The sequence below is a fragment of the Bombyx mandarina genome, chromosome 04 (genome assembly GCF_030267445.1).
Source record: "Bombyx mandarina strain Sakado chromosome 04, ASM3026744v2".
Classification (NCBI taxonomy): Eukaryota; Metazoa; Arthropoda; class Insecta; order Lepidoptera; family Bombycidae; genus Bombyx; species Bombyx mandarina.
In genome coordinates this window covers 6,499,300-6,525,499 of record NC_143211.1, presented here as the reverse complement: position 1 = coordinate 6,525,499, position 26,200 = coordinate 6,499,300, and the positions used below count along the sequence as shown (strand labels likewise).

The 26,200-nt window shown below is 36.6% G+C and overlaps 1 protein-coding gene across 34 annotated transcripts in view; it reads left to right on the top strand.

Moving 5' to 3' along the window:
- Positions 1-26,200, top strand: part of mbl (splicing regulator muscleblind) — a 285,812-nt gene that overhangs the window by 238,574 nt on the left and 21,038 nt on the right. Inside the window, exons 1-2 of one of the 34 annotated variants that reach the window (XM_089740238.1) lie at positions 21,658-21,672; positions 21,994-22,052. The exons of 31 other annotated variants lie outside the window; for them this stretch is intronic. The gene's annotated coding sequence lies outside the window, so the exon portion shown is untranslated. Of the gene's footprint in view, positions 1-21,541; positions 21,673-21,993; positions 22,053-22,109; positions 22,335-26,200 lie in introns of those variants that run through there. 2 more of the 34 variants (XM_089740237.1, XM_089740236.1) reach the window with 2 other exon arrangements.

Sequence of the window (26,200 nt, the reverse complement as noted above, 5' to 3'; positions counted from 1 at the left end):
TTTACCTGTTACATTATCTGTCTTTTAAAGTAATATAAAATTATGTATTAATTTTGTTTAAAACAAAGGTAAACTCAAAAAAAACCTAAATACACTTTTTTGACAGTATTTATGAGAAAAATACTGATGATACCAAATGTTTACGCATATTAACTCAATTTCGAACTTTTTGGAAATTGTACACTTTTGATGCGAAAAAGCGATATGCAGATCAAATAATGATTTATGTTTGCCATTGTATTTGGCACTTGCAACTGGCTACATTTATACGCTGCTTTAGTTCACGATATATTTCGCTGGCACGACATAACAGTCAGGATTCAGGGTCCGTGTAGGTTCGAGTTCCTGATTCGTTCGGGAATGCCTCGGCCGCCCCCGGTCGCCGGCTGGAATGCGTGTAAAATAAACAAGCATGACCGGTTTCGTTTCGCATCGCGCGATTTGCCCACTCGAAGCCAGACGCTAAGTTTTCTTCGATGATATTTTACGAGTTATATATTTAGCGCGCGCGTTGATTCGACGACCAGCCAGTCGTCTGTGATAAGCTGGATTTTGTTATGGCTGTCCATTGTAAGCTTCAGGATTCAGTACGCCCACGCAAGATAAATTAGATTTAAATATTTCTTTAAAAATTGTGCAATAGTTCTCACTGGTGGTAGGACAAGAGGTCCGCACGGGTTGGTACCACCACCCCGCCTATTTCTGCTGTGAATCAGTAATGCGTTTCGGTTTGAAGGGTGAGGTAGCCGTTGTAACTATACTGAGACCTTAGAACTTATATCTCAAGGTGGGTGGCGCATTTACATTGTAGATGTATATGGGCTCCAGTATCCACTTAACACCAGGTGGGCTGTGAGCTCGTCCACCCATCTAAGCAATAAAAAAAAAAATTGAATTCTGAAATAATAAAAACCAGGCTATAAAATAAAACAATAATAAATGATCGATATCAAACGAGTCCAATAACACGACTCACTTAAAATATCGATGTCCCTTAAAAAAATCACGAACAGCTGCGTTATCTAATACACGTTAGGCTTTACAGCGGCGACCCATCGAAAATACCCTCCATATATCTTACGGGCCACAGTGATGAATCACCGCTGATCACGGTTCGCTGCAAAATGTCCACCGTCTGATAGCCGTATTCTAAGTAATTGTTCATCAATTGCCATCGTTGATTTGCAAACTAATGCACAACTCTGCACTTCGACCTGTGCGTATTAAGTGCTTTATAGGCTAGAATAAAATTCACCGCTCACTAAGTAGTTATCGAAATCTCGTGGATATTTAGTTGGGTGAAATCATTCTCGATTTTATTGCAATAGCAGTGGTCGATTGGACACATGACTTACTCGCAGACGACATACAGAACAATATCTCACTTACAAATACCCCATCAATATTTACGCAAAGTAATAAATTGTACGATGTTATTCTTTCATCGTGGGAGAGTTGTTAGTTACGTATTTTACACAAAAAAATGTGTTCTGGCCTCAGAAGTCACACAGTGACATAATCGCTTCAATCGATACCGGGGGACCCTGGAAAATGCAAAATATTTATAGGTAAAAATTGAACATTTTCTATCAAATCTATCCATCCAAGCCCACGGGCGAATGAAAGCAATAGCTTTGTTACAAGATAATATTCCTACAACCAACCAGAGTTCAGTGTTTTGTAGATATAAAACTCGAAACGTAAAAGTTTGGAATCGTTCCATATTTTAAAATAGCAACTCGACGTTTATTTTTCCTCAACATTATTGAGACCTATTAAATTGCAAATTCTATTAAAACTTTGACCCGTTTGATAATCTTTCGCATTCTTTCCGTTTGTTCTAGAAGATTGATGATCGTGAAATCTTTTCAAAGTTACGAATTTACTTTGTCGTAGTTATAAATGTAAAAGTGATCGTTTATTAATTTAACTTGACGAACTTTTCGTGATGATATCGTTGTGTACGTTTGTACAGACTCTTTCATTATTTCGAGACATACGAGTACACAATACAAGTTAATTGGAGTAACAAGCTTAAACGCTTACCTCCTTTCGGATGAAGCCCGTTTAATGACATCGAGATCGTTCCGCAATCTCGATATTAAAATCTGGACCCGAACCGGTCGGCGAGCTATTGATCATTTGTCTTTTACGGTTCTTCTCCGAGGACTTTAAATTAATAGCGCTTTCGTTCGGTTTTTTTTTGTTGTTGCCTACTCAGTGACACTCCGATTAAATAATCGAACTTATTGAAACCTTTCGTAAAAAAAAAGGGTGCGTGTACTTATGTATGCACGTAAGAAGTTATACTTTATTTTTATTAAATTTCTTTCGTTTTTTTTTAAATATTAAATTGTTAATAATAAATATTTAACATTAATAATTCAATAATATTTAGTATGAATTATATTAAATAATAATTTTGTCATTTATATTACTAAAAAATGAATGCTAATAACACTTTTTTTTACGAGTGTACATGCGCGAAAGTTCACCTGCGGCTATTTTCAGACTCGCCAAGTTACGTCGGTCGTATTGTAATGAGCTATGTAGTGGGCAACTTCATTCTGTTAATTTTGTGTCACGGTGCGCGCGCATCCTAAAATTTCACTCTCATCCAATTTTCATAACGCGCCTAAAGAAGTATAACTTCAAAAAATCACCTGAAAAATCCACGAACTCAAATGCAACCTATCTCATAGTAAATTGTAATTTCATATCCGAACGTGTAATCGCGGCGTGTAGATAGTAGAAAATTTTGGTGCACCGACTTACAGCTTGAGTTTTTGTCGAAAGCCTCGTTAGTCAGCGCTAGGTGCCGGCTCGACAGTGCGTACTCGTGCTAGAGTGCGCTCCTCCAACTCTTTAACTGCCTACATGAAGAGCTCTCGACGATGCACTCTCTCCTATTATAAACTGCGCTTTTAATGGTTCACGCCGATTTTAATTATTATTTTCGACGATTTTATGCGACAGCTCATTAATTATAAACGGCGCAAGGTGATATGATTTCACGTGAATCAGTGGTTGTATCATCTTGGAAAGTTGAATTTTCATCGTTTGGATTGTACGTCTATTTAAAAAATAAAATATGCACAACACTGCACACATCGTATTTCTCTTATACGTCGTATTTCTCTCTGCTAATGGTTTGCTGGAAGAAAACTCATGAATGAGTTAAGCTCGCCTTTGTACATAGTATTTAGACATTCTTTAAATCTGTTTTTATTTTATTTTATTTTTGTGTACAGTAAGTATAAATAAATAAAATAACACTGCCATACAAACATCCATTTGGCGTGCAATAGGCGATTCACGTCAAACTTTCAATGCCCGCAAATCTGTTAGAGACTCGTTTTACGATGGTCTGCGATAATAGTTGTGGTTTCGCGTTTACACTTTACAGCACAGCTTGCAACTAAGCGAACTGCTGTGCTCTACAATAGAGGATTACCACACGCACAATATCCACCAAATTGGATAATACACTTAAAACACAATCGGGCTATGAACGCGCTGTAATCTAGTGACGCGGCTGCCGATGAGCATATTAATTTGTCGCGGGAATAGGATTAGCGGGCGGCGGAAACTGGGGAGGGCGAGAGCTCGGGTGCGTGATGCGATCAGCTTACTGTGTTCGTATAGTTACCGAGTTCCCTAGTAATTAGTTGTTCTGAGTTTAAGCAACCCAACATTGTCGATGAATTTTGTATTTACGCGATTGTTTTTTTTTTTATTGCTTAGATTGGTGGACGAGCTCACAGCCTACCTGGTGTTCAGTGGTTACTGGAGCCCATAGATATGTACGACGTAAATGCGCCTCCCACCTTGAGATATAAGTTCTAAGGTCTCAACTATAGTTACAACGGCTGCCCCACCCTTCAAACCGAAACGCATTACTGCTTCACGGCAGAAATAGGCTTTGATACCTACCCGTGCGGATTCACAAGAGGTCCTACCACCAGTAAATATGATATTAACATGGTATGATTTTATTAACATTAAAATTTCACTCATCGTTGCATATAAGTTTCATCAAAACTTCTTTGTTTAACACTGCCGCGATGGTAATCTCTTCGCTCTCCGAGGTTGAAAACACGAACTCAAGTTTCAAAGAATAGACATTGCAGTGTTTCAGTGAAAAGTTTTAAACTGTGCACTTATTGTTCTTTGTTGTCTGCATTGTGCTTTTGTGTAAAATTCAAACATCTTCCCGGAGATCATCCAGTGAATTCTGCAGTATACTGCCAAATAATACACGTTAACGGAACATAAAGGAGCTTAGGGATCCAGCCGTTGATTCTACGTAACGAACGAACATCTGTTTGTAATCTCCGAGCAACTAGAGAACGACAGTTGCTTTTCTTGTGTGCCTCAGAGTCGTTACTGGTTTCCTAGTACGCTCCGCCCTTCTAGTGCCCGATCTCTATGCTCCTCCCTTCGTTTCTTTCTGTACCCTACTTGTTGAGCGAACGTGTTGAATGTCATGAATTAAAAATGCCACCGATTCGTTGCCTTACAATTTTGGTAGCTCTTCAAAGAAGACTTGACCTTAAAGGATTTAGTATTATTATCAAACCAGTATTTTGTATGTCCTCAGAGCTGAAAAGTCGATGGTTATTTTGAAAAAATGGAGAATGGGGCCGCGTGACTGTACCCGCCTTAGATTATATAGTAATTTTGCCCCGACTTGCGTTGGATAGTGCCAGTCAACTTGTAAACTCACTTTTGATATATCGTTATTTTTGTTGAGTTCGAATCCTTGTAAACATTGAATAAGAAGTTTTGGGTCACCCGTCTGGCGCTCCGAATCTTTGAATTACGATTAAAAGGTTTTCCAACACAGAAGTTTGTATTATTTTTTTATTCCGTAGTTGTGTTGCCGATCTCACGACCCAACTGGTGCTTAGTGATTGATTAGGCTTAAAGCCATCAAGTGGAGGTCTAAATGGTATTGTAATGACGACTGTCCCCACCCCTCAAACAGGAAGGGAAGTCTGCTTCGTCTTTCTTGCTCAAACTTTATTGCAGTTTCTTTCCTATATGGGATGGTGACTGTCTTTTATAATCTTAAACGTTGCTATTTCACGTTCCATCTACCATCGAATCGATGGCGAAGACTACAGTAATGAACAGCCGTTTTACCAGTTTTAAGTAAACATCAGCGCATCATCATAGTCCACACAGCAGACGTGTAAGCGCGACACGTGCATCCACGCTGACGTTTTGCGGACGTCCAAAAGTCACGTTCGTAACACTACGTAATAGTAGTTGCACACACACACAGAGTCTGTTATTCTTGAATGAGGAATACCTATGTAGTCTGGTTTTAAACCAGACAACGAGCAAATACGAGTCGAACAATAGACGAAACAACATAATTATAATATAAGCGACGTCACATGGCGGTTTTAGTTTACGTATACTTAATTCGTAAAGTATTTTACGGATAATCTGTACACTGAAACATCACTTGTGAAACATATGCTTTGTTATTTTATTCACGATGAACTGTTTTCTGTGAACATTGTAATTTACGAGTATACACGGTAAGTAAAAACATGGCGTTTTGTTACTATAGAAACATAATGTAAATACAATAACATCGTAGGCTTGTTTATGTAACAAGTTACAATTTTTAATTGCAATATATTTTGTTTCTTTCGATCGTCGACAAAACAAGGGATAAACAGTGTAACTATTATACACATTAATATTAATATAAAACAACTGCACTGCGGTTATTATTGAGGCCGGACCAAGTCGTCACTAATAATAATCACCATATCAAATTTCTCGAATCGAATCTCAAAGATGTATACATAAGTTTTGCGTAATAGTCGCTGGTAGTACGTGTTAAACCTGCATCGACCGATTAGGAAAGATGACCAGCGGCAGTCAAATGTCTGGAATGTCAATGAACTTTGGTAATCGCCTAACCCATTGCCTAATAATAACGCAATTTAGTATGCTGTTTTTCAAATTCGAGCGTTTATTATAATGAACATATGATGATCACAATAGACGAGTGAGTGTCCTCTTCGGACGTCTCTCTACGGTTTTATGCAAATGTTGAACGATAAACCGACCTCAGGCCGCGTGACTACGCTCATTTGCATTCATAGGCTCGTAACCCTTGCTCGGTCTTCGTTCGCTTATGCAGCCTTGTCCGATGTGTAAAACTTGGTGGCTTTCCTTCGTACGATAATTTACGACTCCCTCGTGTAACACGTCCAAGCTATATGAGTCAGACGTAGACCCGGTCGAACGATTGTGAGGTCGTAGTGTTACCGTTCGATTTACATATTATATTAAAGTCGCTTTCGCTCGAGACCTTATTCCTCTTCGCCGTCGGCCGTTACGCTCCAACTTTTCTCAATTTTTCCGCCCATAAAGCGCTCCAAAACGAAAGTTTCACCGTCCACCGCATGAGGTCGAGTATAGGTTTTTTTTTTTTTTAAATTACTTTATCACTTTTTCGGCACGACGCAATTTTCCTTATTTTAATAATGTCATTTTCCTTTAAAATATTATAAATTAAAAAAGATGTTCTTTATATTTTAAATTAATTCTATAAGCTCTTCACGTTAAGTACGAATCAAGCGTAGCACTAAAAATATCTTGAAATTAGTAATGTTAAATTAAGGCAATAAGACGTTAGGCATTTAGATGTGAGATGGTTTGGATTTTCTGATTTGTCTGAAAATAAAAATCTTCCTAATTAAGCACGAAAAATTGTTTGTCATCATTGTTGTTGTACAAAATAAAAATCAAATATTGTAAAAAAAAAATATAAAGTTTCCCCCATAAACAACTGACAGCTTAAACCATCTATGGAGGTTCGCGTGTCACGCACCCGGCTCCCCTTCTGGTGTGAGCCCCTCTCGTTAAAACTTCCCAAAATATGACGCACGTTTGCAACCCTTTGTGTTATTTTTCCACAAACGCTCGCTGTTCGATCATCTATGTCTTCCACTTTATCCTATTTTCCTCTTTATCTTTAAAAACAACACTGCTCAGTTTTTATACCAGTTCAATAGCCACAAAGAGTTTATTTGATCCCATGGTTTAGCCGCATTATCGGGTGGATCAAACGTAGAGCAGAGCGCGCGGGTTGGACCATCCCCGTCGGCTGACGGGCTCTGGCTCGATAACGTCAATCTAACGCTCAATTAACCGAATGCGATTATCCGATTCAGATCCAGAAACGCAAGCGTCTCTTCCGCGCACCACCCCAACACAAGCGCGCCAACTTTATTAATTAAGCCCTGTCTTATCTCTTGTTAGCACTCGTTCTATTATTTGTCTTTTCTCAGCTCATTTCCATAATTTCATTGCCGAGCAATTAGTTGCGGCTATCGTAAAATACCATTGATGACATTACAAGTCGTCTACTATGTTTCGTGTCGTTTTTCATACAAACAGAAATTTCCACAAATAAACATTTAATCGGCTCGTGGCCCGTTTTATCATTATTTCTTCATTAATGATACTCAGTCAACTCGTGATAGTGCTTTAGTTTTTAGTTTTTCTATTACTGTTAAAATGGCGCATCAGTTAAGGGATGTCTGGAAAGTGGAGGGTATACGATGGCCATTCTCCCCCTCTGTGTGTTTAATTAGCTTAATTGACATAACGAGGCGCGGTGTCCGAGCGTTTGTTTGCGATATCGCGTTACCGTGCCCGCCAGAGCGACGCCGCCGCCTCGATGGCATGACGTACAAACACAATAATCTAAGAATAGTAAGTAATACATATCCGCACACATAATCCGAAAAGCAATTTCGGGATCATAAATAAATACGAATAAGATACACGAACAATGACACGCCGCGTCTGCCAGACGGAACGTAGGCGTACAGACCGGCGAAATGCTGTATCAGCACGGCGTCATACGGCGTTCGGAATACATTGAGTCTGCTCTTCCGGTTTAGGGAAAAGGTAACTGCCACAAAATTTTATTCCTTAAATGGCCCGTGGAATAAATCGTAGATCGTACGTGAACTGAGTTACGATAAGATTTTATGTCCGTATTTCGGAAAATTTCACATGTACTGACGTATTTTACTAAATGTAGTCTATACCTTATTGACGACTATCAATTAATTTCATTTTGTAATAACGCGAGCAGTTGCGTGCTTAACGACGCAATTAAGCAATAAACAAAGTTCACCCAACTTATAGGCTTCCCACACGAACTAACACGTACTCGTATACATTACACATACGTACCAATTTTATCTAACATTAGCAATTTGGCGTTTGGGCGTGTTAATGAATATCTTCACTGCGTCTCCATCATACGAAGTGCGTGTGATTAATCTCGTTGCGAACAAAGGAGTCCGCTTCCGCGAGACCCCAGCCCATCGATCATTCACCTCCTCGTATAAAAATAATAATAAATATAATGAAAGGACCGAAGCTATTGTCCAAACGAGGAGTGCGTGTCCGCGATAGTTTTAGATCGATTTTATGTCGAGCTGACTTCTGAATAATATTCTTCTTTTACACTTGCCAATGTTTACTCTATGAATAAATAATATTTGAATAATGCTACATCTCAGTACTGTTCCGTTTCTAGCATAAAAACATTTTAACATTGTGTAGTACAACCGCGCTTTTACACATAAATAATTTTATATGAACGTTGTAAATCTCATTACTGCTACAGTAATAGATTCTAAGGCTCCGCTCTTGGTTGCGCCGGGAATATAAAACGGCTCGATTATTTCCATAATAAACAGAATGGAAACTGTTTATTCAACTTAATACGAGACAGGGCGGGCGAACCGATGTGTGTTGCGAACTGTCCACTATATTCAAGGCTTAGACACATCGAGACAGACACGTCTGCTGAAAAAATCGACCGAGCCGGAAAACCGCGCAGACACGAGACTCGGCTCGCGTGTTCGCTCTCGTAGTGCTACAACCCGATAGCGTAATACCGAAACAAATGGCCTCCTCTGTCGCATTTTTATTTTAGATACGTGAGTTATGCCTCAAAGACGTTGCACTACGTGACTTAGTGATTCAGTTAAACGCTTCGTCGAGACGTTCCGTATCCTCTTATTTATTTATGATGCAAAGAAAAACAAGAAAAGTACCTACGTGCTGAAGTTCAAAGAGAAATTTCACTGGTACTCGATGGGTTACCTATGTTTATATATTAATATTATAATTAATATTATAAATGCGAGTGTGAGTTTATTATTTTTACGCTTTCCAGTCTTAACAATACTATCGATCGTCATGAAATTCGCATAAATAATCGCAAGATTTCTAGAAAAATTATACTATTCCCGAGGGATATATTGTTTTCTTCATTAAAGCTATTATAATACAAAATACTATATTTATATCAATTTTATTTATTTAGTTAGTTGTGGCAACGCAGTGATCACTGTTTACTCATAGCACAAAATTTAAATACATTTTATGGGATTTTTATGTATAAGTAAATCAATATATAGGCATCGTTGGTTTTAAAGTATTAACGGCGCGCATTGGCCCTTCGTGTCTGAACAAAGATATGAATTTTTACTCAGTTTATTGTCAAAGTATATCACTTATAACCTAGAGTCAATTTATAAGCAGATGCTTTAAGGGCTTTTAGGAAAAAACCGGATAGATAGATATTTATTATGACTTAACTTACAATCTTGGTAAATCAATAATTTAACACAAAGTTAACAAATCAAAAACCAAACCATAACAAATAATAATGGCTTAGTTAACCGATTTAATTAGATAAGCCTCGCGTACTTCAAAATCTTTGTTTAACTTTTATCTTCAAAAAATATGGATCATAACATAACGGGTGTTTTTTTTTTTCATTTCAATAAGAAAAATATCGGATTGTGATGATTGAATAGCGACAGCTGACGGAAAAATCTAAGTTATTGAAAACTAAAAATTCAAAATAATTTAATATTCAAAGAACCGGGACGTTAAAAGTTTAAGATGGGTACGATGCGAACCGTAAGAAACTGAAAGTATTTTCCCGAGTTTTAATATCGAATCGGGGAGATCTCCTTATAATAAGTTGTAAACTCGTGTTGGAGGGTTTTCGCCGCGAGTCCGCGACCACGGCACCGGCGACTGCAGGCAATCTCGTTAAAATCTACGACGAAACTCTCTCAATGCCGGTTCTCGAAATCACTACGCGAGCCTAATAAGCCTCGAGTGCTGGTTACATATGTGTTAGTTGAACCACTCATCCCGTAAAATGTAATTTACGGATAAAACAACATATCTATGTATTAATACGTGAAGCAAAAACTTTGTATCTCTTTTTACGAAAATTGCGTTGACGGAGAAGTATAAAATTTCCCACACTTATAGAGAATATAGAGAAGGAGTGCAGAATGTTAATTTTTTTTTTAAATTATGCCTAACCAATACATTAAATCAATAAAAGAAAACATCACATACACTACAATGTATTTGACATACACACGCATGCATACTATTTGTTTATTGTCAAACTTTTCTTATAGCTAATAATAGTCTGTGATGAAATTGAGAATAGATTAGAAATTGAATGTTTTTATTAATATTTGTCTAAAGTGTAATCTTGGCGAAATTTGTGAAAGAAGTATAATAAGTCTAAGACAATAGAATCATAGTAGTGTACTAACTTATAATAAATCAATTAAATATAGTCGAATTTCGACTACCGGGGGACCACTATTTTAAACCTTCTATTATTAATAATATGCTTATTGTACCACTCCCTTAAACCACATTACGTTTCAAGTTGTTTCTGCATTCAATTTGATTTAGGAAAGAAAATAACATCTTTCTTTCAACGAAGGTCTAATAGTTGCATCGTCGCTGTCCATAACCGTTGGTTTAAATTCATAGTTACCGCCGCTTATTTTAGAATTATGAAACGTGAAACAAACAATATCTGTGTTCAAATATATATCTAATATATTTTTTTATCTAACCGAAGACTAGTCACACACGGTCTAACCCAGACTAGGATTCTCCCTGTACTATATAAGCACCAGAGACACCATTACATACTGATATATGTTCTTTTAAATATATGCACATATAACTGTTAAATATCCTTGACCCATTGCTTAGATGTTTTGCATCTCGAAGTCCGTCAAATACTATATTGTTATTAATGTCGGTCGAAGAATCTTTTATTTTTGTTTATCCTAATAGGAACTCTTAAAGACTTTCGTATTTACGATAAGATACCACAAAACACTCAATTATTACTAATTATTTTAATTATTGATAATGTAGGTATGCTTCTCATTAATTCATAATTACTTCATACTTCTTCATATTTATCTATTTAGAGATATAAAGCTTTCGTAATCACTCATTCTGCTTAGACAACCTGTCTCTGATAAACTACACGACTACTAAGTGCACTAAGAAAATTAAATCAACAGACAAAGACGTATTTGACCTTAGTTACATTCCCGTAGAGTGCATGTACATAACACGACTAGGTGTAATGTGAAGGCGTAATCGTTAGTTGAGAACAGTCAGCAATTGTCGATGCTCATTTGCGTATCTAAGTGGGCCCGCGGCGGCCATTAGCCAACGATCGAAGGCGTCATTACTCGCGGAGTGGCAGACGATAAGGACGCGTCGGACACTACAACCCTAACGACTCAAAACCGGACAACACCAGACTTCCAGACTGCGATGCTTCAAAAAACTCCTAATGACAAAATCGTTTCTCTAATATCAGCATTAACTACTGATGAAATTTAAACGACTAGGGGTCTATGATAATTTCAAAGGCGCTAATGTATCTCCGTTCAATATGGTGATTTGAATTCGCGTTCAACAAATACCCACCACGAAATGACATTTATAAATTTGCTTGGGTCGCTTCACTGGCACTTTGATCACTCATACATGCGACTGTGTGTCTATAGTTTAGTCCTTTGTCAAAACCTACATTCGTTTGAGGTCCGTATATTAAAGATGTCAAATTGTCAACCGGGAGACAACGTAACTTACACTCGCTGAACTTATATAAATAATAACGTGCCCTGAATTAAATTTTCCTTTTCGGCTTCGACGAGGACCGTAAAAACAGTTTTGTATCCGAATCCTAACGTGACATGTGTCCCTCGGTGACTTTATACAATCCCCCTCGCTCGCGCACAATCCATGGCCACATTAAATTCTTATCTGTGTCCCAGATACGGAAAGCCTCCTAACACAGCAAAAACATGTTCATATTTAAATCTGTTGTAATGGACTCGGTCGCTATCGGTATTTTGAAATAAAACTACCACGAAACATTAGTAAACACGTTCATTTCAACGAACAAAGACATATTTGACATTCATAACTGTTAACTTAAAAAAGGGACGTAGTTAATTTGCCAATTTAATCTCATTCAATATAATTAAATGTTTAATACACTAATATACAGTGTCTCAAAACGAGTATATCAAGCCGAAAAGTGGTTATAACATCAGAAATGTAGATCACGTTAAATATGTCAAAAAAAACGAAGTCATAATTAGTAGTTTCCTAAAAAAACTAATTTAATAAAAGTTTCAACTGTTTGATGACAGCCCTGAATTTATACAACAAAAGTACCATTAAGCCGTTTTTAACCCATAGACACAGCCCACTGAGTTTCTCGCCGGATTTTCTCAGTGGGTCGCGTTTCCGATCCGGTGGTAGATTTTGCGAAGCACTGCTCTTGCTAGGTCAGTGTTAGCATCACTCCGGTTTGAGCCCTGTGAGCTCACCTACTAGTTAAGGTTACGCTGAAATAGCCTCTCAGCTCTCAGCTTAGGTAGGAAAAAAAACTTGTTTATTCAGTTAAACGCATCAGAAAGAGATGGACTTATAATAAATTCATTCAACTCATTTCAAGTAATGTATACAACATAAATTTCAAATATATTATTAGGTGCATAAGGGTCAATAACTAAAAACAAATTTCAAACTTATTACGGCAAATGCTACTTACTAATTTTCAATTTTATTCAAAGGACAAAAGAAGCTGTTTTATGCGCCCACACAGAGGGAGCGGCGCTGCGGCGCCGCACAGTGGGTCGATTCTATGATTTTAGTGACTTAGGGACCAACTTTGTTTTTTTATAATTTTTTTTATGTAGATAGATAGAGCTCGTTAATCTCAATAATAATTGTTTTGGGAAAAAATTACAAAAACTTTATAGTTTGGTCAGAAAAATGTGTTTTGTGATTTTTTTGTATGGAGCGGGTCACATTAAATTAAATTTCTGCTAAGTACCGCGAGGTCCCGCTTTGAAACTTTATTTTCCTTATACCTTGTCTAGTCTACTATCATTTGATGCTATGAACATGTGCATAAAGTTGCAACTCTGCCAAATAAATGGATCGAAAAAATTTAATAAATACATAGAATAAAAACCTTTATATTTTTTTTCGTAAGTGCTTTTAAGTTAAATTTGATATGGATTAGTAAGTAAAAGCACGTAATGATACCCATAATTACATAATACCTAACAACAATACATTTAGTAGGTCTCTAATTATGCAATCTCTCTAAATATTATATATTTTGTTTCACCTTTCGATCTTTGGGTCAGAAGACGAAAGAAGATTGTGTAAAATATCCTCATTAGTCGACGTTCTACTTCTCATTCTTGAATAACATCTCTCTGTATATTTCCGAAAATCTTTACTGCGAGCTTCCGCTGCCTCTTCCGAGAGTTTACCTATACGAATGGCACCAAAGTTCTTCATTATTATATATCACTGCCATGTGCCAACAATTTATGGATACTGGAAGGCATATATAATACCAGGGATATAAATTAACATACAGTTCTGCAGTATATCTAAAAAATTCCGAAAAATTGGAAACGCGCTCTCCAGATGCAACAGAGTGAAGAATCACGTGAAACCTCTCTATTAAATCTTTACGTATTCCTGTTATGCGGGCTGTTTCTTCTGCATCCCTGAAAAATCTTCTGGCAGTATTGCCATCATTGGTTGTTCCTACTCCTTGCTTGACAACATCTATAAGTAAACCGCATTCCTTTTTAAACGCTTGCTGTATAGCACTTTTTCTGGTTGTTATTTTTTCTTTGTCATCGCCCCTTGCAACTCCATTTCTTGAAGTCCAAACGATAAGACGTAAACAAAAAAAGTGTCATTTAAAAAATTATCTCACAAGAAACTACATACGATGAAAAAATTGTGAAGTAATAAAATTATATTTACCGATATGAAGTAAGCACTCCATGCATGTAAAGATGGCATTCCATACTGGAATATTTCTTCATTATTTTCTCTTTGATAAGCAAGTCACTCCAAAAAACTCTGACGGTTTTGCTTTGCAAATATCACAGACAGCAGAAAATGTTTCTGAAAAATATGAGGTTATTTTGCCGTCTATCATCATCATGTGCAATTGATGCTTAACTTCAACTTGTTTGATTTTTGATGGCTGAAGTCTTTCTATTTCTTCTGTTATGCTAGCTTTTATAATTGTCACTGTTGACTGCGTTTCTTTTGTAAATTTAAACATTATTGGACGGCAATAAAAAGTTGATGAGGGTAGGTCGTTTTCCCAAACAATTGTTCCATCAAATTTCTGAAGCCTTATACGAACTAGACTGACCATGAAAATAGATGAATCATCAAACTCTGTTTCAGTTTTTTGTTTATAATTACTTTGACCTGGGGCTCTATCAAAGCCTATTTGCTTATAAGCAGTAGCTCTCTTGCAGAGTCCAAATCCGAAGTAATCACATCTAAAAGCCTATATAGCGCCAAGTTTAGTAATACTTGCATTTTAATAGCAGCTCCTTCTTCAGTAATAATTGCCTCGTCTTACCCTGGATAACATTTGGTCTTTTCTTGCTTAATTTTATATTAAGAAGGGTATAAATCAGACCCATTTTCACTTGCTGTTTCTCTTAGGTTTATATACTGCCACTTAATTTAAGTGAAACTAATATGGCCTTATCGGGAGAATATGTACTACTTTTCACTTTACTTGTAATTAAATACTCATTAACTTTTTCTAGATCTTCGGGGTGATTTTGACAAGTGGTTCATTATTTCTCCTACATCTTCATTTCTAGTGTTTCTCAAACTAGCAATTGTAGTAGCTTTCATTTCATCCGGGGATAACGAAAGCGATTGGTAAATTTGTTCAATGCGTCTTCGTTTTTGCCTGGATCCCAATTCTTCAAAAGGTTTTCGAGGTGCAAAAATAGATGTCGAGGCTTCTGTAGTACATTTGAGGGTGGTACATTTTCAACATCTTGAGTATTAGAAATCTCGAGCCTTTCATGTGCAGTGTTGATAGCTTCAGGTATCATTCCTTCGGGCCAGTTTATTGCACATTCTAACCAATCACATTTTTTTCTTATAAACTGTGCTAACATGCGACTACTTCGTTTCCATATTGCCTTCGATCAATAATACTACTAGATTCGCGATTAGCGCTTCAAAAACGGCCCGAAAAATAAGACCACAAATAAATTTGTGGTCTTATTTCAAATTATTATGGTCTTAATTAATTATCTTTAATCTAGTACTATTATTGATTGAAGCATATTGCACTTATATTTGAACAAAATTGCGGTAGTATTATTGATCGAAGAAATTGCGTACAGAATTTTTGGAGCTCAACATTTTTCTCTTCGGTCACGTTTATTTGATTTTGTAGGAATTGAAAGAGTTTTTTATTATCAGACAGCGACTGTAGTTGCTCTTTTAAAATCATAAATAATCCTAAATTGTTAACAAAATTACCAATTATAACGGAAACAGCAAGATCACAACGACAATCACGAGATGTTAGTAGTAGTACGAATAAACGAACACTAGTTAGTATATAATAAACATGGTCACTTTATACTTCCAGAGACAAACAAATGTTTACTATATTTTCTACTACCCAGTAATGGCTACTTAACTAATTATCCTCATTAAATAATGTTAACTATCTTAATAATTAGAGAGATTACTTAATTAGAGACCTACTAAATGTATTGTGGTTAGGTATTATGTAATTATGGGTATCATTACGTGCTTTTACTTACTAATCCATATCAAATTTAACTTAAAAGCACTTACGAAAAAAAATATAAAGGTTTTTATTCTATGTATTTATAATTTTTTTTCGATCCATTTATTTGGCAGAGTTGCAACTTTATGCACATGTTCATAGCATCAAATGATAGTAGACTAGACAAGGTATAAGGAAAATAAAGTTTCAAAGCGGGACCTCGCGGTACTTAGCAGGAATTTAATTTAATGTGACCCGCTCCATACAAAAAAATCACAAAACACATTTTTCTGACCAAACTATAAAGTTTTTGTAATTTTTGCCCAAAACAATTATTATTGAGATTAACGAGCTCTATCTATCTACATAAAAAAAATTATAAAAAAACAAAGTTGGTCCCTAAGTCACTAAAATCACAGTATCGACCCACTGTGCGCCGGCGAGGTGTTTACGTGTTGTACTACTCAGACATCACGTGATCTTTTCGAATTCTCCGAACTCGATTAGGCTTGCATTTTGCTGCGTTTTCGTATAACTTACTAGTTCCGAAAACAATCCGAAGTTGTTAGGATTTATACGATAATTTGTACATTGATTAAATTTTCAATACTTTATTTTCACTCTTTCGTGCGTTGAAATTGGTTTACAGAAATAAAACTTTGTGAAATAAGAATAATTCAACTTTCACTTACGCAACCTCGACCTAAAAGGTACACAGATTGTTCAAGTCACGCTTTGTATTGATCGATATCCTGAAAACTTGTTCAAATCATGACAAAAAATGTCCCTGTCAACTATCAAATCGATTTCTTATTGTTTAATTTTTTTTTGGTACGAAAGTACTTGACCTTTTATTGAAAATAGTTTACTCTTAACATTATGATTAAATTCTAAATGGCTATTGTTACATAACATTACATTAAATAGAAAATAATTTTATTTTTGAAGTCAACTTCATTATATCCTGACGGATATAAAATTGTTTTATACTACGTTTTTAAAACTAGGTAAATGGTTTTTTATTGGTTTCATGTATGAACGATTTCACGGCCCGAAACGAAATCTCGAAACAAGAGATCGAAGTCTCAATTTTATTATACAACTGCTATTCTAACTATCAAATCGGAATGTCTGACTGTCTGAAAAATAGGATGGTAGTACTTGCCCGTCAAATTCCCAGTAATTCGCATATTCTATTTTTTTGCTGACTCTCCTTGTTTATGTCTTTATTTTTTCCTGCATTGATTCTAAGCTATTTGCAAAAATTCAAGATACTAGATCATCACAGAGCTGGCTGAACATCAATTAATAATAACGTCGTAATAAAATATCTACTTTTCTACAGTAAATGTATACCTTGAAAACTTTTGAAAGCATCTAAATAAAACTGTATAAAACGGTGAATAATCGATCTAATCACAGAAAAGAGAAACAATTCAATATAAGATCATTATTAAGGTCGAAGAGTTTCAAGTGATTTCTATTTGAGAGGAAAAAGGTGAGTACATAAAAAAGAGTAAGTTAAGTATAAGTTCATACAAAAAGTAACTTGTTTTTCCTTTTACTAATTATCTTCAAAAGCGGATAATAGTGAAGATTTTATATAAATTTGATGTAATACGTTTAATAAAATTGGGATAGAATTCTTTTTAGCAATGTCTTGAATGTTGTGGATTTTATCATATTTCTTCTTTTTTTGTTTCGTATAGTTATACGGCTTGGCTAAGGACGCCTTAATTTATAATTTCGGTAAACTCAAAAATTTAAATTTAGCTAAATTTCAAAATTTTCATACAGGTATCTACTAATAGGTAAATTAGTACGCTGTCGTCACTCAAAAGATATTTGCAGTGTGAGCGACAACACAAGAGGCGCCTCAACGGCGCCCGCCCAGCTGTAAATGGAGTGCGCATTAATACTCGACTATGTAATAAATGTTATTGTTTGTCATAAAGTTTGTTTTATCGGGGTCGACCGTCCCGGCCCTTGACGTTTTCGGACCTATAATAAAGTTTTGCGTCCGTCTCCTCTGTCGAATTTCAGCCACGATTATTTTAATGTTTTTTTAAACGTAAACTTCATCTGTATGTACTTCAGAACGGTTAAGTGAACGTTAAAACAAAATGAAGTACTTGACAAAGCGAATTAAAAGTATATTTAGCCTTTTGAAACACAGAATGGCACTTAATGCGATGATGTAATAACGTAAGTTACATACAAAATTTCATTTCGTATTGGCAAGCCTGGCAACACATTTAATTGCTTGTAGCTATTACATATTCCGAAGTAATGAAATAGAGAAAAAATCTATTTAATAAAACATCAAGGCCGAATCTATTGTTACTTATCGTGTTGTAATTTGTTTACATGCATTAATTTTTGAAAGTTAATTACTTCAACTTGTTTTGTATAAATTGTTCTGCTTATTTCCAGAGAACATAAATGTTAAATATCTTGTGTATAATTAGTAAACTACTAAAAATAAGCAATCGGCGATTATTAGGTAACATTTTAAGAATCCTTTTTTTAAGCTAAGAGAAATCAAAAGCTTCTCTGTAGATATGATTAATAAATTCGCATTTTTAACAAGGAATTGATACAGTAGTAACTTCGGTAACAGCAAGGGGAGTGATCGGCGGCGCTTATTTGTATGTGGATCGGGTTCGCGCCGATGCGAGGGGCGGCATCAAGACGTTGAGCGCAATTTTTCAACGCTTCGGCTGCGTGTTCGGCAAGCCGATGTAGCTCGCCGCAGTGCAGCCGGCCGCCCCCCAACCCCCCGCCCTATGTCAGCCCGCACCTGCTCTCGCGTTCAACTGCTGCAACTTTAATCCCCCAATCCGCCGCCGCACGACCGCACACCGGCGCGACGCTATATTTCAATTAATTCGGCTATCCATTCCCGAAGCGAAACTACGCGCCGCTTAACTCATAACGCCGGTAGGACTTTACAGCAATCAGACCAGGCAATAGAGCCTCTCCCTGATTATCACCCAAAATTGTTAAATCTAAATATTTGGATTGTTTTGCATCGCTTTCAATTTAAGTCGTATAAAAACTCGTCATAATGCAGTCGTAATCAAAGTGAACGTGTTTGCAATCCCGCTGAATCAACTGGCTTCAACTCGCTTCACCGCAACTGAATTTACTTAATTTGATTTCGATTGTATTAAACCTCACTTCGTCCCCAATTAATGACCCAAAGGTCTCTCAATAATTTCGTCGGTAAAATAACTTTATTGCCACTTTAGATGTGAACAGAACATGGTTTATTGTCACTTCAGGATTGTTGAACCCTTTCTGTTAATCTAATCATATTGTTGTCTGTTGGAAAATATATACGAATAAATTTCAACAGATTTTTCTCCGTGTATGTAAAGAAATTAAGACAACAAAGACTTCCGTGTTTTATCGGTATCCGTATATTCTGCATACAATTTTTATTTTTTCTTGATGTCCCAATCATTCTAAGGAATAATAAATAAAAGAGTTTAGTTGAGTATTTAAAAAAGTTGATGTAGAGCTGTCTCTAGAAGCTCCTTAACTGTCCTAGAGTCCTTAGATGTACATTGGACTGTGCCCATGATATTACCGATGTCCATGATCACCCATTTACCTATCTAATAATCGAGACACCAGATGAGTCGAGGGTTCGCCTTCATTATTGGTGAAAAGTCAAAAGTATAATGTATAATGTCAATACAATTATACATTTTTATTCGCCCACTGGTTACTAAGATTTAATAAAAATTTATTAAATCTCATAACTATATCTTAGTAAGCAAATGCTTGGTTAAAGAAGTCGTGATGTGTAGAGATGTAGTAAGAGATATCTATCTTGGGTATTTGTGAATTGGAATTTAATGAAACCATTTCAATTGTCAATTTTTGATTGTATGGTTTAGAATAGCACTACCCCACCGTTCTCGTGGGTGTCGTAAAAGGCGACTGAGGGATTCATCGGAGAATACGTAGCAACGTTCTCTGAGTATTATAATACCTCTAAGCCAAACTATGATCGAGGCTTTTACGGTATTATAAGCCCGTATGAATAAGAACTACTATGCAACCTATTTTTGCCGCGAAGCAGTTGTGTGTTCCGATTTAAAGCATGGAACAGCCTTTCTACAATACAATTGAGGGTTTGGACTTCTCAACATGGTTGATTTCTCAAAAGGCATTCACATTGTGATGTATATTATGTGCTTTAATGTGGGCCCAAGTAAACCGTGAGCAACCATTTACGCAATAATGTCAAGAACATTAATGAAATAAAACCTATTTGTTACTAAACAAAAAGTTTCTGATGAATTCAGAGATGCGAGGGTCCCGCCCCGCCCGCATTCGTTGCCGCGTAAATAATTCACACTCTCAGGACTCAGGAACGAGTTGACCCACTCGGATACCGCATGTAATTCCACATTTTCGCACCGAATGCTCCCTGCCATTAAAGTTTTTGCACACCCGCGCCCATTTACAGTTAATTTTCCGAATGCTATCCCTCAACTTATTTATTGAGCGGGAGTTTCGTAAATATATCACTAGATTAACCAGAAACTTGGAAATTTAGTTTTCATCCATAAATAATTCATTCGGAGTGGCGTGGAAATGACAATAGCTTAATTTAAGTACCCCGTCTCGGTGTAATGAGTCGGTGTCATTTTGCGCGACGGGGATATCAGATCTTGTTAACATGTGTTTCTGAGCTGAATATCTAAGCATGTTGCTGTAATTAATTACTTCGTTGTCATTATTAATGACAAGGGCGGTTCTGTACGAGTACTTGGTTAGAATATCGTGATGTAATCTGACGCCGGGGCACCTGATCCGGGTCCGGAACAAGTCGCGGCCGCCGAACCGTGTAGCTGCCGACCTTACATCGAAATCTGAGCGTGTCACTAATGTTGTAATTACCAAGATTGTTAGTACCAATTGTTTGTACCAAGTGGTTACTGTAGCCCATGGATATCACAACGTAAATACCGCTGTTTATCTTGTTAACTCGAAGTCAAAGTTTTAACTGTTTTGTGTAACGATTGTACAGAAAAGACGAGTGTTTCAAATAAATATAGAAGGGTGGTAACTACTCTCGCGAAATTAAATTACGTCCTGGAGAAAAAAAATTAAGCTTTGGACATACCAACAGCAACAAACCGATATATTGCATGGTATGATAAACAAACGCAAGTAGAAGATAAACCTAAAAAGAAAATATCAAACAAATATTTTACATTATAATCACTGTTAATTAAGGGATTCTTCATATTATTATGTAATGAGTACTTGATATTTTTCATTAAAACGTTTGAATCAATTTTCTTTATACATTTTATGATTTTCAAAATAATTGATTTAGAAACTAGTTAATCGCTCATATCATTTTTTTTGTCCATACGTGACCAACTTACACCTAAAGTTCTCTTAAATAACTCAAGTTTCATTTTACGACAATGGATTTAAATCGAATACGTCACACCGTAGACACATCGATCACAATACACGACTGGATCTATTACATTTGCAGGGTTTCCGTACAATGTTCGTCATTTAAAACCAGTGTGTCATTGGATCCATCGTAGCGCGACGTGTCGCTACGAGCCCGCGTAGTACTGCTATATAACACAGTATAAATACATCGAATAATAACGCGAGGCTTCAAATTTTTTTTCGAGGTAACCAGTTCCTGGGTCTGGTACAAAGAGGCGCAGTTCCGAAACAATCAAATTAATTTTCGCCGTTGTTGTTTAATTAGCGCCGACTCTTGGATGGCGCGGCGGGCGGCCGATGTTTATCATCGGATACAATCGCAATCCCCCACCGCACCCCCGCGTTCAACGAAACCCATTATTATCAAAGTCAAGACTTTACACCGAAGTAACTTTGGTTCGTCACTCCTGGTGGCATTGTTATTATTAACGACATTGTTTAGGCTAATTGACTTTGGCGTAAACAAATCGTGAGATCCGACTAATTGTGTAATCTTTTTGTTCCAGGTAATCTACTCAAAGTTGTAACGGTGTAAATTGAGTTTTGGAATCAGCGCACATTTCAGGTATGATGAGTAATGAACGTAATGTATTGTACATATACGTACATACGTATAGTATACGAATGGAAAATATGAAATGGAATAGTTTGTGTGAAGCCTTACCCAGTTAATCCGAAGCCATATTTAATTAAATTGTCCGGTAGGCGGACGTCGCCGCGGGTCATTCCGTGAGCAACTGTCACCTAGTTTAGACGTATAACGGTAAAATCAACACTATATGATTTAGTTTTATTATTATGACTTTCTAATACAAACTCTAAGTAAAATATTCGAGTTATTTACTTGGTGAGTGCTTTCAAATAATATTGTGCACCTATATTTGTATATAGTAAGTACATGTGTACATTTTGTTATAATCTCCGTAGAAGTCTATAATCTAAGTAAAGGTTTTTTTTTATTATAGCAGCGGGGGCTATTTTTGTTCATCGTTATATAATTTTTTATTAAATAACAACTGTAGGATTTTCTTTCTTTGAATTGCAATCAATACCTTCTAAATTTTTTTTCACTTCACCTTATATCGGGAATAAGGTTTTTTATTGCATAGAAGGATGAACGAGATCACGGCCTACCTGATCTTAAGCGGTGACCGGAACCCATACATATATTATAACGCGAATACCGCCATCCACCTTGAGACATGAGGTCGAAGCCTCAAACAAGCTACAATACAATTATTTGCAACTGGTAAAGAATGCGTAAGTATAACTAACGATCGGTCCATTCTTTCTTTGGCCTCGAAAGTTTGATTTAATACAAATGCTAAAACAGGTCAACCCTTATGACAAGTTCGCTTTCTGTAACTAAGAGAAGTCCAGTTTTGAAAGTTAGGGGATAATTTTTGTTGGACGACCCGAGTCGACTTGACCTTATCCTCTGACCTCGCCGCGATCATCTGCAGCACCCTTCATTCGACTAACCTGTTTTATGAGATTAACGCAATAAACACTGTACCCACTTGAATATTAAGCGAGTTTACCGTGAAAGCGTGCAAAGTTATTTTGCGAAAATTATAAGAGTAACAGCTTTCCCGCAGAGCGAGTAAGGTATAAGGGCCGTGACCGCGTGAAAACACGTATTACTGACAGACGAGACAGTTTCCACGTCGAGAATTATTCCGGAGGTGCTTAATTATTTTAATGACTTGAGAATGTTACTTTAGCATTCACGCAGAAAGTGTATTGTTGAGTCGTGTTCTCTTCGACGTTAATGTTTCTAGCCTTTTCAACTTTCCGCCTCTGCTTATGGAAACAGTCGTTTAATAATGTAATTAAAATTAAATTACGAACGAAACGTATCTGATGATAAAATTTATGTAAAAGTAAAAAGTCCTTTGTTAATACAGACGAAGAAATAATTATTTCTTGAAGATAAAAAACACTGAAAAGGGCATACGGTATTTTTTTAGTAATCGGTGTATGGTTTTTTCCTAAAACAGCTGCAATTGTTAATTTTTTCTCAACGAAATCCCTGAAATATGAAGTAACATACGGCTGCGGTGTATTTCGTCGGCGGACTAAACTAAACGGCTCAGCTCGGAGGCTCCTATTTGTAATACGGCGCGTTATTAATAGCCCGCGATAGCTAGGTGGCCCGCGGCTGAGCACGATATTTCGGAAATCCGGATTTGCATAGGATAATAGGAGAGCTACGGTGCTGCACCTCGCAATGTGGAGCCACCTCCGACGCTCGGTGCATTCATAACTACGGTCGGTTAGTGATGTGTTGCTTTGTGCGAAACAAAGTGTTGTTGCCTGAATCGGTTTTAGCTTCACTGTTCCACATCAATCGAGCGCTTTGTGTTTAAAACAGTTAGCTATTTGCGAATATGCAACGTTAAAACTATATTATTGTTATACGAAAGTTGTACATGTCGTCTTGGCGCGTGCGGTCTTTTTGGTTACGTTGCAAAATTGTGAACCACTAGATCTGAACTAAAAATATAAGTATAGTAAGAACTTTATTTGAAAATTTAATTTCAATTAAAATCGTAAATGCTAAACTATTAAACTATGATATTATATTAAATTATGAAATACAATTATATATTATACGATATACTATTTATATAATACTCTGTATAAAATCGTTTAGGATGGACTACATAATATTATTAAATTGTTATAATTAACATATACCACAATTTTATAGTAAATATAAAGTTACAGAAAAAAAAACTAACAATTTTAAAAATAAAATTTGCATGATCTACGACGGCTATCCCGAAACTTAATAAATATTTCTTAAGACAAGTTCAAAACAAAAATCTAATTCAATTTCATTCCACTGTTGAGAACCGGTCTCCGTCCACGCAATACAAATTGTATAGTGTACACGAGCGAACCTGCAAACGGGAAACTAGCCTAAGATATCTGAGGCTATTAAATGATCCGTTTTTAGAACAAGATGGTATTAGTCTACTGGTAATATTACGTCTATAGGGGTGAAAACATGGAGCAAACCGCGACGCTAGCGTAGTTTTCGCGTGCTGATGTATGCGACGCCGCCGCGACTCCAGACCCGACGGCGCCACGACGCCGCCCCACAATGCAGATATCGTGTGTTCAACTGCGTGCCGTAGCCTGAGGCCCCTTCACTATTTATTGTCGTTTACGACCACGCGAACCTCGCTCCACTCAGAAACAAGCAACCGAAGCAAGTTGTAATAGGAAATCGACCCCAATACACCTACTGTAGTCCACTCGCACGTTTTCCGAGTCCGCGCAACGTGACCCAGCCTTTTGATTGATGTCTCGCGTAATGACCCAGGAAACTATTTCCTACATATTTCCTCCACTCAATAAAACATCGAATATGCTTATTTATGTGTCCGCGTCAGTTTATTTGGGGTTTTGTCAATGCGTCTCGCTGTGTGCCGACTATACTCGAAAGACCGTCATTTGTCAAGATTATGGCTGTTCGGGGATTGAGATATGAAAAGCGGTTATTGTTTTGAATACTTCCCCTTTTATGTAAAGCTTCTTATACCATAGGCTCATGATTCTTAATATAAAATGCACATGAATACATGTACAGCGCGCAATAATACACCTAATAGACAAATTGTTAGTATTGTAGCACATTTAATGTTCACATATTTATAGTTCAATTTTTTGTTCTTCTTGTGAGTCCGCACGGGTAGGTTCCACCACCCTGCCGATTTCTGCCGTGAAGCAGTAATGCGTTTCGGTTGAAGGGTGGGGCAACCGTTGTAACTATACTAAGGCCTTAGAACATATCTCAAGGTGGGTGGCATATTTACATTGTAGATGTCTATGGGCTTCAATAACACCAGGTGGGCTTTGAGCTCGTCTACCCATGTAAGCAAAAAAAGAAAAAAACCTAATGTTAATTTAATTAAATCATAAATCGTTTATCAATGAATGTAGCATGAAAATAATCTCTGAGACATGTTCCTTTGATGAGATAGCACAATTAGCACGTACAAGAGTCGTCAGTCACAGGCTCGGCGCCGAGTGGCAATTACAGTGGTATTTCATACCCAATAAAAGTGCACTCAGCCTTTTCTGAACATCTAAGAAAGCACCAGTCGCCTATAAAGCTAAAGTAGACTATATAAGATTCAAATGTAGGAACAGAACGTGGAGACGAAGTTCAACGGCTTACCTTCAGGAAAAGCAATATGAAAGTCAATTCGTCATTATTTTAATACGCTTTTATTAGTTCGACCTGTATCTATATTTTTTTTCCTATTTAATATGTGGATCAGTATCACCAGGATAAAAACTAGATCATTTCTGGGCCAATTGCGATCAAAGCGTGTTTATTTATTTATTTTTAAACCAAATACAGTATTCTTTCTGAAATTTTAACTCAATAAGGCACTGAGCACATGATTTGATATGTTTTTAAAATTTTAAACTAACGCATAAATAGATTTAAATGAAAAGTGATAAAAATACGTAATTATTATAGGCATCAACGAAAACATATTTTAAAAGCTTTTTCCCCCAAAGTATCGTTTAACGTAAATACAATATTAACATGCGGAACACTTAAGCGATGTATTCAAAAAAGGAAAACACATTCCAATATTTACCTCATTATGTAGCCGTATGAGCTGAGTAACGGCAGTCGTATGGCGTGAGAGCAAACATTCTGGCGATTAATCTGTGAATACTGTGTGCTAT